The 13,876-nt window shown below is 39.2% G+C and overlaps 1 long non-coding RNA gene across 2 annotated transcripts; it reads right to left on the bottom strand.

Moving 5' to 3' along the window:
* Window positions 1-261: 261 nt before the first annotated feature.
* On the bottom strand, window positions 262-13,032 carry LOC307035799. Of its 2 annotated transcripts, none has more exons than XR_013807207.1 (3): window positions 11,955-13,032; window positions 2,025-3,806; window positions 262-1,587 (listed from the first exon to the last, which is right to left on the bottom strand). It is a non-coding gene; the product is annotated as an uncharacterized lncRNA (long non-coding RNA). The 2 variants fall into 2 exon arrangements; XR_013807208.1 differs by having other exon boundaries at window positions 262-3,309; window positions 3,700-3,806.
* Between the last annotated feature and the right edge of the window lie 844 nt (window positions 13,033-13,876).

The raw sequence follows: 13,876 nt of genomic DNA, 5'->3' as shown, positions 1-13,876 counted from the left end.
GAATAATATACGTACTCGCCTTTTTTGCATGATGTCACTGTAGGACAATGTTTTAAGGATCTCTTGTCGAGCTAGGTTGTCGGTTTGAAATGTCTGGATGAAGATGTAAATGATTTACAAATGTTAAAAATAAAAAAAAAGGCTCTCTTTTCATCCTCTGTCTGAGGAAAAACCCCAAAAAGCATGATAGGGCAAGCCAGGCCCCTTTAAGTTATTGTATTTATTTGTGTCTGCTTCTGAGAAGCTAATGTATAAGTTATACAGTTATTTCTGCAAGAAAATTACAATACAATTATTGTTTAATCTTCACATCTTGTATTCATGTCTATAATTTTGAGCACCAAATTATTGAAAAGTATCGATAAGAGTATCGAAAAGTACCGATACCGATAAGCAGTAATGATACCCATCCCTACACTATACTACCCATAATCCCCAGCTATCGTTTAGGACTACTCAGCGCCATATAGATAGAAGAGTTACGACAGCGGAAGTCCAAAAACGGTTATCGTCACGTGGTTCATGTAGACGAGGATCGTTCCCCGGAAGTTCATGGCGGGCAATGTGAATGCATTGATAACAGGAGATAGAACTACGATTTTTGGTAATTATTAGTGAATAAAGGTTTTGATTTGCAATATTTATACAACAAATCGATATGTGTATGTATTTACATCAATATGTTTTAAAAAATAAAATAGAATTTGCTAATATTAAGTGATAATATTAGGATTAGTGTGAACAACTAGTTTACATGTTAGGCTAACAGTGCCTTGGGTTAAAGAGCCTGTTGCTGTTTATAGCTTTGAATTCTTTAAAACCAATATTATCTTCTTAAACTTGTATGGTGGTCAGGAGCATCACTTTCTAATGTTTATTGATATATTTAGAGGGAGGGGATCTAAAGGAATGCTTCAAAATTCAGATTAGATTAATTTCTACCATTTTCTTAAATTCATGGTAGTTTCAGTAATCCCATGGTAATTGAGGACACAAGTTATCTAAATGACTAATGTCATCTTTATGGCTTTCAGAAAGCACAGGAGACCGACAGGTGACTATCAAAAGACTAGCAGCAGCAGCAGCAGCATCATGATGATGATGATGATGTTAAATGTGTTGTTTTAGGAACATCCATTGCAAATACATGGAATTCAATAAACATTGAATAGCATATCATGCAGTTTGTCTGTGCCTTTTCCTCCGTGTTGTCCTGGTTTGCTGTGCTGCCTCCTAGTCGCCACCATGGTTTGCTGTGCTGCCTGGGGATGCTCAAATCGCTCAGAGAAAGGAGTACGAATGTACGGCTTCCCCACTGACAGAGAGCGCAGGAAAAAATGGCTGGCTCAAGTCAGCAGGAGCAATTTCACGACCAACAGCAAAAAAATATGTGAGGTTATTATATACAAACACTGCATTTGCACTTTTTCACAAAACGAAAAACACACCATTGGGAAAGCTTAATGTTTTGTTTAATACAAAAAAACAGGGAAAGGCTTGAAAAACACAGAGCTGAGAATCAGGGTGCAGGGTGAGGGTCTCAGTGCAGGTATTCAGGCTCCATTGAATCCCCCTCTGGTTCTTGTGCTGAAAGAGGGAGTAACAGACAGGAGAAAGGGTTATACACACCTATATAGCACACCTATTGGATGGGAAATTGCCTTGGGGAGATAAGGTGTGGTCTTTGTTCCCAACTGAAATTATGGAACTTTATTATTTGTGAGTTTAACAAAGTATGACAAATGGCATCAGTAACAGATGTGATAGGAATTTCTATAAAGTTGTCTCACATTCTTGGTCATATTTTATATACAGTATGTAATGAGTATAACATGTCCAGTAAGTATAAAGTGTTTCCTAATACTGTGTATTAAACCACTATGGAATATATATGTGGGCAGACAAAACTGAGTTGTTCTGTCTGTGAAGTAACCTCAAGTCACTCCGCAGGCACATTTTGATGCAGACCAGTTTGTCAAGACAAAAAAGGGCAAGACTAGGCTGAGAGCAGAGGCTATACCCACCATCTTCGTGCATCGCCCTGTGGTCAAAATGAGAAGGGCCCCTGCACCACGATTCACCCCGGGACCTGTATCTACAAAGCCCATAGCTCATGATCACAGCTATAGAGTGAAAGGTGACACAGGTATAATAAGTATGAACTCTTAGTAACAAAAGTCATATTTCTTATTTTTAAGTGGTATAATATTTTAAAAGTTCGAAAATCTACAGTGCCATGTCTTCTACTTACATTAGTCTCAAAGATTGAGGGAAGAAGGGATGGGGAGACTGAGAGAAAGGAAAGTGAGGGTGAAGAAAGAGAGGACATGGCTAGTGAGGAGAGACAGGGAGGGTGGACACGACCCACTCAGCTAGCAGCCAGTCAGCAAACGAGGGAACCAGCAGCCAGTCAGCATATGAGGGAACCAGCAGCCAGTCAGCATACAAGGGAACCAGCAGCCAGTCAGCATACGAGGGAACCAGCAGCCAGTCAGCAAACGAGGGAACCAGCAGCCAGTCAGCATACAAGGGAACCAGCAGCCAGTCAGCATACGAGGGAACCAGCAGCCAGTCAGCATATGAGGGAACCAGCAGCCAGTCAGCATACAAGGGAACCAGCAGCCAGTCAAACAGATATATTAAAAAAATTAAAGAGAAAATTAAAGAGCCAAGAAGGAATCACCAAAAAAGCAAAGTCTGCACTAAGAATTGCAGATTCCCCTTCCAGGAATAAGGACACTGCAAAGAAGGATGCAATGTGTTAAGTTTGAGCCTGGTGTGTAACAGCTAACATCACTGCCCCTCCACCTGCCAACATCACTGCCCTCCACCTGCCAGCACCCAGCCAGAGGAGCGCAAACAACAAAAACAAGCAAGGTGTCCCGTCATGTACCTGGAAGTTTGGGTTGGCAAAATGGAGTAAGAGAGGGACTTGAAAAACCTTGGTGGCTCTCTACTCATGTTGTTACAGTTGTCTTGGTTGCAGCTCTCAAGTTTTTTTTTTTGCCATTTCCACATCTTTAGAAAATATGAAATAAATGAAGTGAAATCAACCTCTTCTCTGGAGAACAAACTTTGATTTCTCTGTCTTGTGAGTTTGCAGTCTTGCAGTTTTGCTCCTCCACCTGTAACATCACTGCCCCTCCACCTGCCATACAGTAGGTTACTAACAAGATTACTTATATAATACAGTGATAGAATACATGTTTAGTATGCTTACTTATATAAAACAGTAGTATTAAACTTACCTTGTGTTTTCACTCTCACTTAAGTCCCTCTCCCTTTGCCATCAATTCAAAATCAGCTGAGCTGCAACATTATACAGACAGGTAATAATCAACATAATCACAAGGACACAATATGGCTCTGCCATAAACACTCACTCTTACACGCACCAAAGTTATATTTATCTAATATTTAACTCCCTCCACCCCCGCATACAATCCTGTTTAGAAGCCCCTCTTCTCTAATTCAACAACGTTGGACGAAATGACATTAAGAGAACGGAATTTACAATTAAAAGGCTGTTCAACGTGTGTTGCTAACTTGATCCGGTATCCTAGCTTTATCTGTTATCTGTAAACGTTCCCTAAATCTACTAATTTAGGGATAATCCACTGACATCCTTTAATACACATGTTAATTTGAATTAGATGTACTGATAATATCCGAAATATAAATCTTTAAACTTCTTCTTACCTTTAAAAGTCCGTCAAGAACGGTCTATTATGCTGCAACTCTACAGCTCTGCTAGCCTTGGCACTAACTTCCGGGGAACGATTGAGAGGCTCCACGATCCGCCATTGCTGTAAAAAAGTGGTCCATTGGAGTGAACGGAGATGACGTGACTCTCAGTCTATACGGCGATGGGACTACTGTTCCCGTGATTAATCTTCAAGCTCTGGGATTGGATGTTGGAGTGGCAGTGCGCCAAGGTTACGCCGAGCGTCAAACAGCTGTTTGAAATGCAACGAAACCACACCAGACTACACAAAACTGGTCGTTTTTCCCACAATTAAAAGTTGCCAGTATTAAACGCATTGGTGTTATCAAATGTAAAACATATAATTAATAAATGGGTGAAAATCGCTTGTGTACATAATGCGCATTTTGACTCCACTACATTTATTTTAGTTACTTTGCAGATTCTGATTAATGATGTGAAATAAAACAACCCTTAAATCAGACTTTAGTTACACCTGAGTAAAATTCAGGGAAAAAGGTGATTGTCAAGTGCCAACAATCAGGAGAGATATTTGGTAGTTGGTGCTCGAGAAGACTAAACATTTATCTGCAATTGACATGAATGGAAACGAGTAATAAAGTATATTAATTACCCGTTATTCTCTACTAATAGTTCATTAAAGACTGTATAATGGCTATTTTGCACATCTCTTTCAAGATTTCAAGATGTTCTAAGGTTTATTGACATATCATATACACAACTATGGTGTAGTTATGCAATTAATGAAAAACTTGTGTCACAGGTTCCTCAAACAGTGCATTACAAGACATCTATCAATATGTGTGTATACCTCCACCATTAAACTGTCATATTCTGCACATTTCTTATACTATCTAGGTACTTTGTCAGGCTTAATATTTATCTGTTGATACACCCAAAGCTTTTTTCTTATTTAAAAAAAGACCTTAATCTAAAGTATTATCTAATCTTTAAATAAAGGTTAATTCGTTTTTCAGTTTTGCGCCTCCTCCTATTAATATCTTTGTACATCCTGCACTAAACAGTTTTATTGTAGAGATCACTTATAGTATCTTTTTGATTTTTTTTCTATATTTCTATCATTGACCTTCTACTGTCCCCCTATGAAAGTATGTACTCTTAATATTATTTTCATCAAATATAACACATAAAAACAATAATTCAATAACGTGCTTTAACCATTAGGCGGTGCACACAAGGTACACAGAGCCATAATAACTTTGTACTATTCGTGTAGGTCACTTATGTATGTATAACATCTGAAAATGTGTAGTTTTATTCATTCGGATTTCATATCGCATAAACACCATATCCCTACGTGCATTGCGGCTAAACAATCCAATCAGCGAGCTTAAACCATAGCTGAGGATCTTGGGTAACCAGTTCAGTGGCTGTGTATCGCAATGATGCTCGAAATGTCCCTTATAGGCCTACGTCTAATTCCGGTTATTTTTATTTTGAAATTCAGTTCCTGACGGACGCCAAAAAAGCACGAGATTATGGAATTAAACAAATAAATAAAAACAAGGATGATTGTGTGTTATTGTTGAGTAAATAACAGTGTGTTATTTAGAAAAGAATAACAAATTAGAAGGAAAAAAAGATTTAAAGAAATACAGATTTCAGTATTCTGAGGCTCTGAGCCCCATTTCTTTTCCTCATAGACGACAAAAAAAGTCAGCCATTATACGATTTAAAATAAAAACAATAATCGTGGCTTGATATTGAGCAAGGAGATGTTTTTATCAACCCCACAGCTTCCGGTCTTCCAAGACCCGACCGGACAAAAAGACGTGTTGCAGGCACGAAACATACTACCAATAGAAATACATTGCCTTTAAAATCGTTCTGTGTGACACGAAAAAAAGGTGAAAATCGTGTTGGTGAACACAAATCAATAGATTAATGTCGTTACTATAACACGAAATGCCGGGAGACTGGGTTGATTCTAGAGTCATTCTTGCACCCCTAAGGATGATCCCCTAAATATGTTGGTGCTACACTGAATTAGATTTTTGGCTAAACATCTTACCACCTACTGTATTTGATGGATTTCTATGGAATTCGGTTCAGATTCATATGGAGCCCAGTTAATGTTTTCTAATGACTTTGACCGTTGACTTTTCTTCTATCACCGTCGTACGTACTTTGCGATTAGCATAGTTCAGTGGTTCTCAAACTTTTTCTGTTAGGTCCCCCCTTTGGAGAAAAAAATAAGTCGGGCCCCCCCAACACAAATAGTCAGGCTCAGTGGCGGCGCCAGATATTTATTTTGGGGTGCTGTGCATGGGATAGCTTGACGTTTCATAGAGGGTGCTCAAACATTTAGGGTTTCCCATTAAATGTAATGTTCGCTACAGTGGAATTTTCTACTGCGACACTCCCCACGCAAATACACAGTGTGACAGTTACAATGAAGGCTCGAGGCATATAGGTGTAATCAGGGGTAAAGTGCTATTTGTATAGGTGGTGTGTGGACCTTACATAGGGGGGTCCAGGGGCAAGCTCCCCAGGGAAGATTTATTTTTAAATATTGAAGTTAAAAGCATCTATCTGGTGCACTTTGAGAGCAAAATGAAGAGATCTATGGATACATTTCTGAACACCTATTTGAAACAGAACTGTAAACAGATTTACTTTTTCTTTATGGATATTTTACAAATCACCCTTTTAAACTTTATTCTTGTTTTACTGTCATATAGTATTTCATACCTGTTTTTCATTTATTCTCTTACTTTTTTTATAACTATAATGATCATATAAACGTGTGCCTTTTTTTTTTTTTTAATAACCATTTTTCCTCCTGGTCTCTCGTGCCTCCCACCTTGGAAGCCACTGAGTTAGCTAATGTTAGCATGCTAATATGCAAAGCTAAGATTGTAAACAGAATATTTAGCTCCAAGCTCTGCCTAGGTACAGTCTTACAACAGCTAGGCATTGCAGACAAATACAATACATTTGGTTGAAACATACAAAGAGATACATGGGGAAATAGAATTTAGAAGAACCACCCCCTTTCAAAACATGGTAATGAGGGAAAATCGACTCCAAAACATCATGCTGAAGGTTTAGTTCATGGTCCACAACAGTGTTGAAAGAAAAAGCTGTTATATTTGAACTATAGGTCACTCACAGTGTGAAAAGCGAGGAGCACAATGACCATGCGGCTTGATGAAGAACACTTGAAATCACCCCAGAGGGAAAGGACCATCAGGTGCATTTACTGGGGATGTATCCTACAGTTTGGTTTACTAGCCTGTAGAGCAATGGGCAAAGGGTAAATAACACGTTTTCTTTGTCTCAACAAAGTGAACAAATTGCTTGAAGGAAGAAAAGCAACTTTGTCCTACATAACTAAAATGTGTCTCCTCTGAATAGCCTCATTCTCAGATTTGTATGGCAACTTCCCTTTAAGAGCTGCCAATTTGCAGACAAGACGAGACCTTTTTCCAGTTACACCGGCAGGTACAAGTCATTTGATACTTTTGTCAGATACTTTGGCATATAAAAGTGTGGGCTTACCAAAGCAGCATTTCCACCAACATTACTCCCTAAAGATGTCCTTGTAGTACCTGCACAACCTCCCCCATCATCCTCTCCCCCTGACTCCCAGCCTTTTGCTATTGTAATGAAGGAAGGGAGAGCAAAAAGTATTGAATGCCTTGTTTTCAGCAGCTGCTGTGGGTGTCTCTGTTGAAGTTTTCCTAATTACCTCCCAGAGGAGCCCTACTGCTGTCAGATAGAAAGAGAGGAGTGTGAGAGGAAGTGAGATAGAAGAGCAGAGACAATGTAGGGGATAGGACGAGGGTAAAGACAGAATGTTGACGGGAACAGGAAGACAGCAAAACACAGTAAAACAGTGCGAGTGAAAGAGGCAAAAAGAAGAGTCTTGCATGCAATCTTCCATTTATCCCCAGCCTGCCATGTTGACTGTCACTTCCGCTCTGAAAAACAGGTGGAACGCCTCTGTCTCCAGTGCGGGGTTTTTAAAAATGCATGGAGCCACAGACATCTCATAAAGAGGACTTTATGAGGCCCTTATCTGCTCTGAGAGTGCTGCTTTCACATCCTATTTACTGTACACTCACTTAGAGCGAGACCATGCAAAATTTTCTCAACAGCCGCCGCTGTGACCACAAGTGGCATCTACAGTTTTAATGGCACATTGAATTTCCCTTCATTTCCTAAGAGACATTAGCTTGAGGCTAGTTTCATTCACACCGGCCAACATAGCCACTGTCTTGCTAGATTTAGGTGAGCTAACATTAGCCACCATTCAACCCAGTCTCACTGCATTTCGTGTTATAGTCATGACATGTAATCTATTGATTCGTGTTCATCAACACGATTTCCCACTTTTTTTCGTGTCACAAGGAACGATTTTAAAAGCGATCTATTTCTATTGGTAGTGTGTTTCGTGCCTGCAACACGTCTTTTTGTCCGGTCGGGTCTTGACCTGAAGCTGTGTGGTTCATAAAAACATGTTCTTTATATATACAGTCTATGGTTCTCACTCAATATCAAGCCATGATTATTGTTTTAAAATTTTAAATCGTATAATGTCCGACTTTTTTTGCCTTCACTGAGGAAAATAAATGGGGCTCAGCACCTCAGAATACTGAAATCTGTATTTTTTGTTATCTTTTTTTCCTTCTAATTTGTTATTCTTTTTCTAAATAACACACTGTTATTTACTCAACAATAACACACAATTATCCTTGTTTTTATTTATTTGTTTAATTCCATAATCTCTGGCTTTTTTGGCGTCCGACAGGAACTGAATTTCAAAATAAAATAACTGGAAACAGATACACAGCCACTGAACTGATTACCCAAGATCTTCAGCTATGGTTTAAGCTTGGTGATTGGATTGTTTAGCCGCAATGCACGTTGGGATATGGTGTTTATACGATATGAAATCCGAAAAACATTTAAAAAAATTAAAAAATAATACTTTATTCCGAGTGTGCTTGCTTTTCTCTTTGGAAGTCATCACATAACGACATTGTAATACACGGTTCAGCTGCATTAAATATTACACATCTGCCGTAGTTCTCTATTTATAGAGCCCTGATTAGAAGACTTCTAGACAAGCTGGAAGAACTGCCACAGAAACTGAATATGTGACGTGGACCATAAATATATCAGCAATTAAACAAAATCTTCAATTTCTCTTCACACAATACGTCTCCTTGCAGTATCAACATTAATTCGGCTGACTTTTATATTTGATCCAATTGGTAGATAGGTTATATTTACACCATAACGGTGCACAGCTGATACAAAAGGACTTGTAGTTTTTAAAGATATTACTGATTTTCTTTGAATATAAGAATGTAAATACTGAGTTGAGAGAATAGTCAGGGGTTTTGGGTGATGGGAGACACATCTATGGATTCAGAATTTCAATAGCTTACGATTAAATGACATATATACCTTTGTATCTGTTTTACAAATCAGATATTAATCTGTAGAAGTAAAACATGTGAAATAATATAGCAATATGCTGTACATTTATGTGAAAACATGAATAAAACTACACATCTTCAGATGTTATACATACATTATTTAAGTGTCCTACACTAATAATACAAAGTTATTATGGCTGTGTGTACCTTGTGTGCACCACCTAGTAGTTAAAGCACGTTATTGAATTATTGTTTTAATGTGTTATATTTGATGAAAAAAATACAGTACATAGTGCATACTCATAGGGGGAAAGTAGAAGGTCAATGATAGAAATATAGAATATAAAAAATCAAGAAGATACTGTAAGTGATCTCTACGATAAAACCGTTTAGTGCTGGATGTACAAAGATATTAATAGGAGGATGTGCAAAACAGAAAAACGAATTAACATTTATTTAAACATTAAATAATACTTTAGATTAAGGTCTTCTTTTAAATAAGAAAAAAACCTTTGGGGGTATAAGCAGATAAATATTAAGCCTGACAAAGTACTTAACGTCTAATATATTGCATTCCTGCAATGTTAACTATGTTGAAGCACTTATTTTAACTGATATTATACATGTTAATTATACTCTTATAAGATGTGTGTGGATAGTATAAGAAATGTGCAGAATATGACAATTTCATGGTGGAGGTATACACACATATTGATTGAGGAACCTGCGACCCAAGTTTTTCATTCATTGCATAACTACACCGTAGTTGTGTATATGATATGTCAATAAACCTGAGAAAATCTTGAAATCTTGAAAGGGATGTGCAAAATAGCCATTATACAGTCTTTAATTAACTATTAGTAGAGAATAACGAGTAATGAATATACTTTATAGGGATCTGCAGACAAATGTTTAGTCTTCTCGAGCACCAACTACTGTATCAAATATCTCGCCTGATTGTTGGCACTTGACAATCACCTTCCCCGAATTTGACTCAGGTGTAACTAAATTCTGCTTTAAGGGTTGTTTATATTTCACATCATTAATCAGAATCTGTAAAGTAACTAAAATAAATGAAGTGGAGTAAAAATACCAGGTTAACCCCTGAATTGTAGTGGAGTAGAATTACAAAGTAACGATGAGCTGTCTTGTGGGTATATATTAATGCTGCCCATTATGGATACAAGCGATTTTCACCCATTTATTAATTTTATGTTAATACTGGCAACTTCTAATTGTGGGAGAAATTAAAACGTTCCCAGTAGAGACGTCTCATAGAACATTTTGCGAAACACAATAGCCAGCATGTGTAGTTCTGGGGGGGGGGGACAGTCTGCCGTGGTTTTCGTTCCATTTCAAAGAGCTGTTTGACGCTCGGCGTAACCTTGGCGCACTGCCACTCCAACATCCAAACCCAGAGCTTGAAGATTAATCACGGGGAATGTGGTCCCAAACTATAGCTGGGGATTATGGGTAGTGTCTTCGGCCATCCTAAACTCCGAAATGTTTTTCGGATTTCATATCGCATTAACACCATAACCCATCGTGCATTGCGGCTAAAACATCCAATTAGCGAGCTTAAACCATAGCTGAGGATCATGGGTAATCAGTTCAGTGGCTGTGTATCGCTATGATGCTCGAAATGTCCCATATAGGCCTACGTCTGTATACGGTCATGGGCGCGGGAAGGGGGGTGCTGAGGGCGCTGCAGCACCCCCTAGCGGCAGGCAGGGGGTGCGGAGCTCCCCTGTCTGAATTATTATTGACGGTTATTGCTGCTCCCGCTGTGCATAATCTGTGTAATATGTAGCCAATAAATTCCACATTGTTGGTAAAATAATATTTTGGCCTGACCCGAATGTTTTTCTGTAGCCCCGGACAATTCTACCTCAATAATATAATACATTAACCGTGCTTTACGTGAACCTCATCAAGACACTAGAAAGGACGGCAGGGCTGTAATTTCCCGTGTTCAGTGAATGCAACAGAGGCAAGACACCAGACCAATCAGAGAGTTGCATGGAAATAAAAGTGTGCTTGTGTCATTCAAGCTCGCGGCTCTGTGTGTGTGCGGAAATAGCGCATTTAGTGTGTGTATGAGAGAGGGGTAGAGAGAGAGGGACCGTTGCCAGCAGCAGGGACCGTGTTGTTAGCATCTGGTTAGCTAGCTGCACTAACGGACATACGGAGCTGTTTGTTCCACAACAAGCTGGAGGAGAGCTCTCCTCTCAGACTGAGAGGCTCAGGTGAGCTAAAGGACTCTCTGAGTGTTTAGATAATTAACTTTAGTCTAAGTTATCTCAGTGGGTCTCAAACGCTTTGGTCAAAAATTATTCAAAATATTATTTCCGCGGCACACCTTCATATGATCATTATAGTTATAAAAAAAATGACAGAATAAAGGAAAAACAGTTATGAAATACTATATGGCAGTAAAACAAGAATACAGTTTGAAAGGGGAGTGATTTGTAAAATATCCATAAAGAAAAAGAACATCTGCTTACAGTTGTGTTTCATCTGGGTGTTGGGAGATGTATCCATAGATCTCTTAATGTTGCTCTCAAAGTGCACCAGATTGATCAGGGCTCGACATTAAGGACTGCCCGATGGCCCGGGGCCATCTAGTATTTAGCTCGGGCAATGAAGCCTCACCTGCTAGTTGCCCGATCGGGCAATCTATTATGCCAGCAGCTCGCGGATCCAGTAATGAGTGACCCGACAGTAAAACTAAACATATCTATAACTAGTTACGGTAGTTTGAGAGTTCATTAAAATAGCTACGTGTGATATTCTAACCTGAAGTGTGTGTTTTGTCCGCTCACCGCTGCATGTGATCATGCAAAGCTGCGTGTCGACTCATCAGCAGCAGCTGATCTCTCTCTCCCGTCAGATTAGACTTCACTCGCGTTTATGTCCATATCGATCAGATCCAGCTAGTTCTAGCTAATGATATGACTACCTGCTAATTAAAAGACACCTAAACAATAACTGTTGCTATGCAACCGGGTGAGGCCACAAAGTATAGCGCAGCATTATGCATTTGTTTACATGCCCACCGGAACCCCGAGGCATTACCAACAGATCAACGCACAATCAACCCATACAGGACATCTCTTTCTCCACATTAAGTGTTAGACATTAGAATGGACTATTCTTGTCTGTCACATACTCTTTTTGTCTGTCACATAAGTGGCACAACTGAAGCGGTATTGCGCTAAAGGGAAATTATTTTGACCGGAGAGATTTAGATTTGCCGGCCAACGGGAACTCTGACGTCACCATTTTGTTTGCTTCGCGGATGCGCTCGGCTCCTCTCGACTGCTGCTCGGGTCTGCTCGGTCAGCTTCCGGATGAGGAGGCATTCGTTCGACCAATTTACAGTAGATAACATTAAAAACATTTTTAACAGGGACCATAATAGTGTAAATAATGTTTGTTTTCGCAGTTACAACTGAATGTAATGTTTTCTACTTTTTTCCATCTGGGAAGGCATTTGCCTTCATCTGATGGAAAGTATCTTGACCAACAAGTATTTCTTATAGCTATGCAGGGCATCCAAGAGAGCAAACACAAACAAGAACAAACAAACAAGTGAAATGAAGAATAAAATTGAAATTGTAATATTGTGGTGGTTCATCTTATAATTCAGTCTAGAGAATGCACCAGACAGCATCTAAGACCTGCAAAAATCTAAATGTTCTAGGGGGAGGCCCCCCAAACCCTTCGTGGCATTTCGTCCGCATGCATTTTTCAGAGCAATCTCTATTGGGCTCAGGGCCATCTGTAAATTAGCTTAGATGGCCCACAAGGCCATCTCCCAAAATCCTTAATGTCATGCACTGTTGATGCTTTTAACTTCAATATTTAAAAAAAATCTTCCCGGGGGAGCATCCCCCCGGACCCCCCTAGAGGAGGTGAGGTCCACTCCCCACTCGTAAAAAATAGCACTTTACCCCTGCCTATATGCCGTGAGCTGATTATCGAGCCTTCATTGTAATAGTCGCGGGTTTACTGTGTGTTTGCGTGTGGGGAGTTTTTTTGTGCGTGCTCTACAGTGCCCGTAATAGTGTTCACTGGAGTCCAGCACCTCAGCACCCCCACTCAAAATACCTTCCCGCGCCTCTGTATACGGTCATGTAATTAAACAAATTTAAAAAACCATGGATAATTGTGTGTTATTGTTGAGTAAATAACAGTGTGTTATTTAGAAAAGAATAAGAAATTAGAAGGAAAAAAATATTTCAGTATTCTGAGGCTCTGAGCCCCATTTCTTTTCCTCACAGACGACAAAAAAAGTCAGACATTATACGATTTAAAAATAAAAACAATAATCGTGGCTTGATATTGAGTAAGAAGATGTTTTTATGAACCCCACAGCTTCCGGTCTTCCAGGACCAGACCGGACAAAAAGACGTCTTGCAGGCACGAAACATACTAGCAATAGAAATACATTGGTTTTAAAATCGTACTGTGTGACACGAAAAAAAAAAAGGGGAAAATCGTGTTATTGAACACGAATCAATAGATTAAATGTCGTGACTATAACACAAAATGCCGTGAGACTGGGTTGCACCATTAGCTGGTCATACCAGACCAAGAAGTCTGTAGCTGCATAATCCTTACTTGTATTGAATGAGGATTCATTGCACATGCATTTAGCTATTTTATCCGTCAGAATAATATTGTGTTATCTTTTGTTGCAAAGGTTACATTGGGATGATTTACAAATATTAGCTTGACCCTG

Source organism: Notothenia rossii (genome assembly GCF_949606895.1).
Source record: "Notothenia rossii genome assembly, chromosome: 4".
NCBI classification, from domain to species: Eukaryota; Metazoa; Chordata; class Actinopteri; order Perciformes; family Nototheniidae; genus Notothenia; species Notothenia rossii.
Note: the sequence above shows the minus strand (reverse complement) of the source record. Positions and strands in the feature narration are given on the sequence as shown.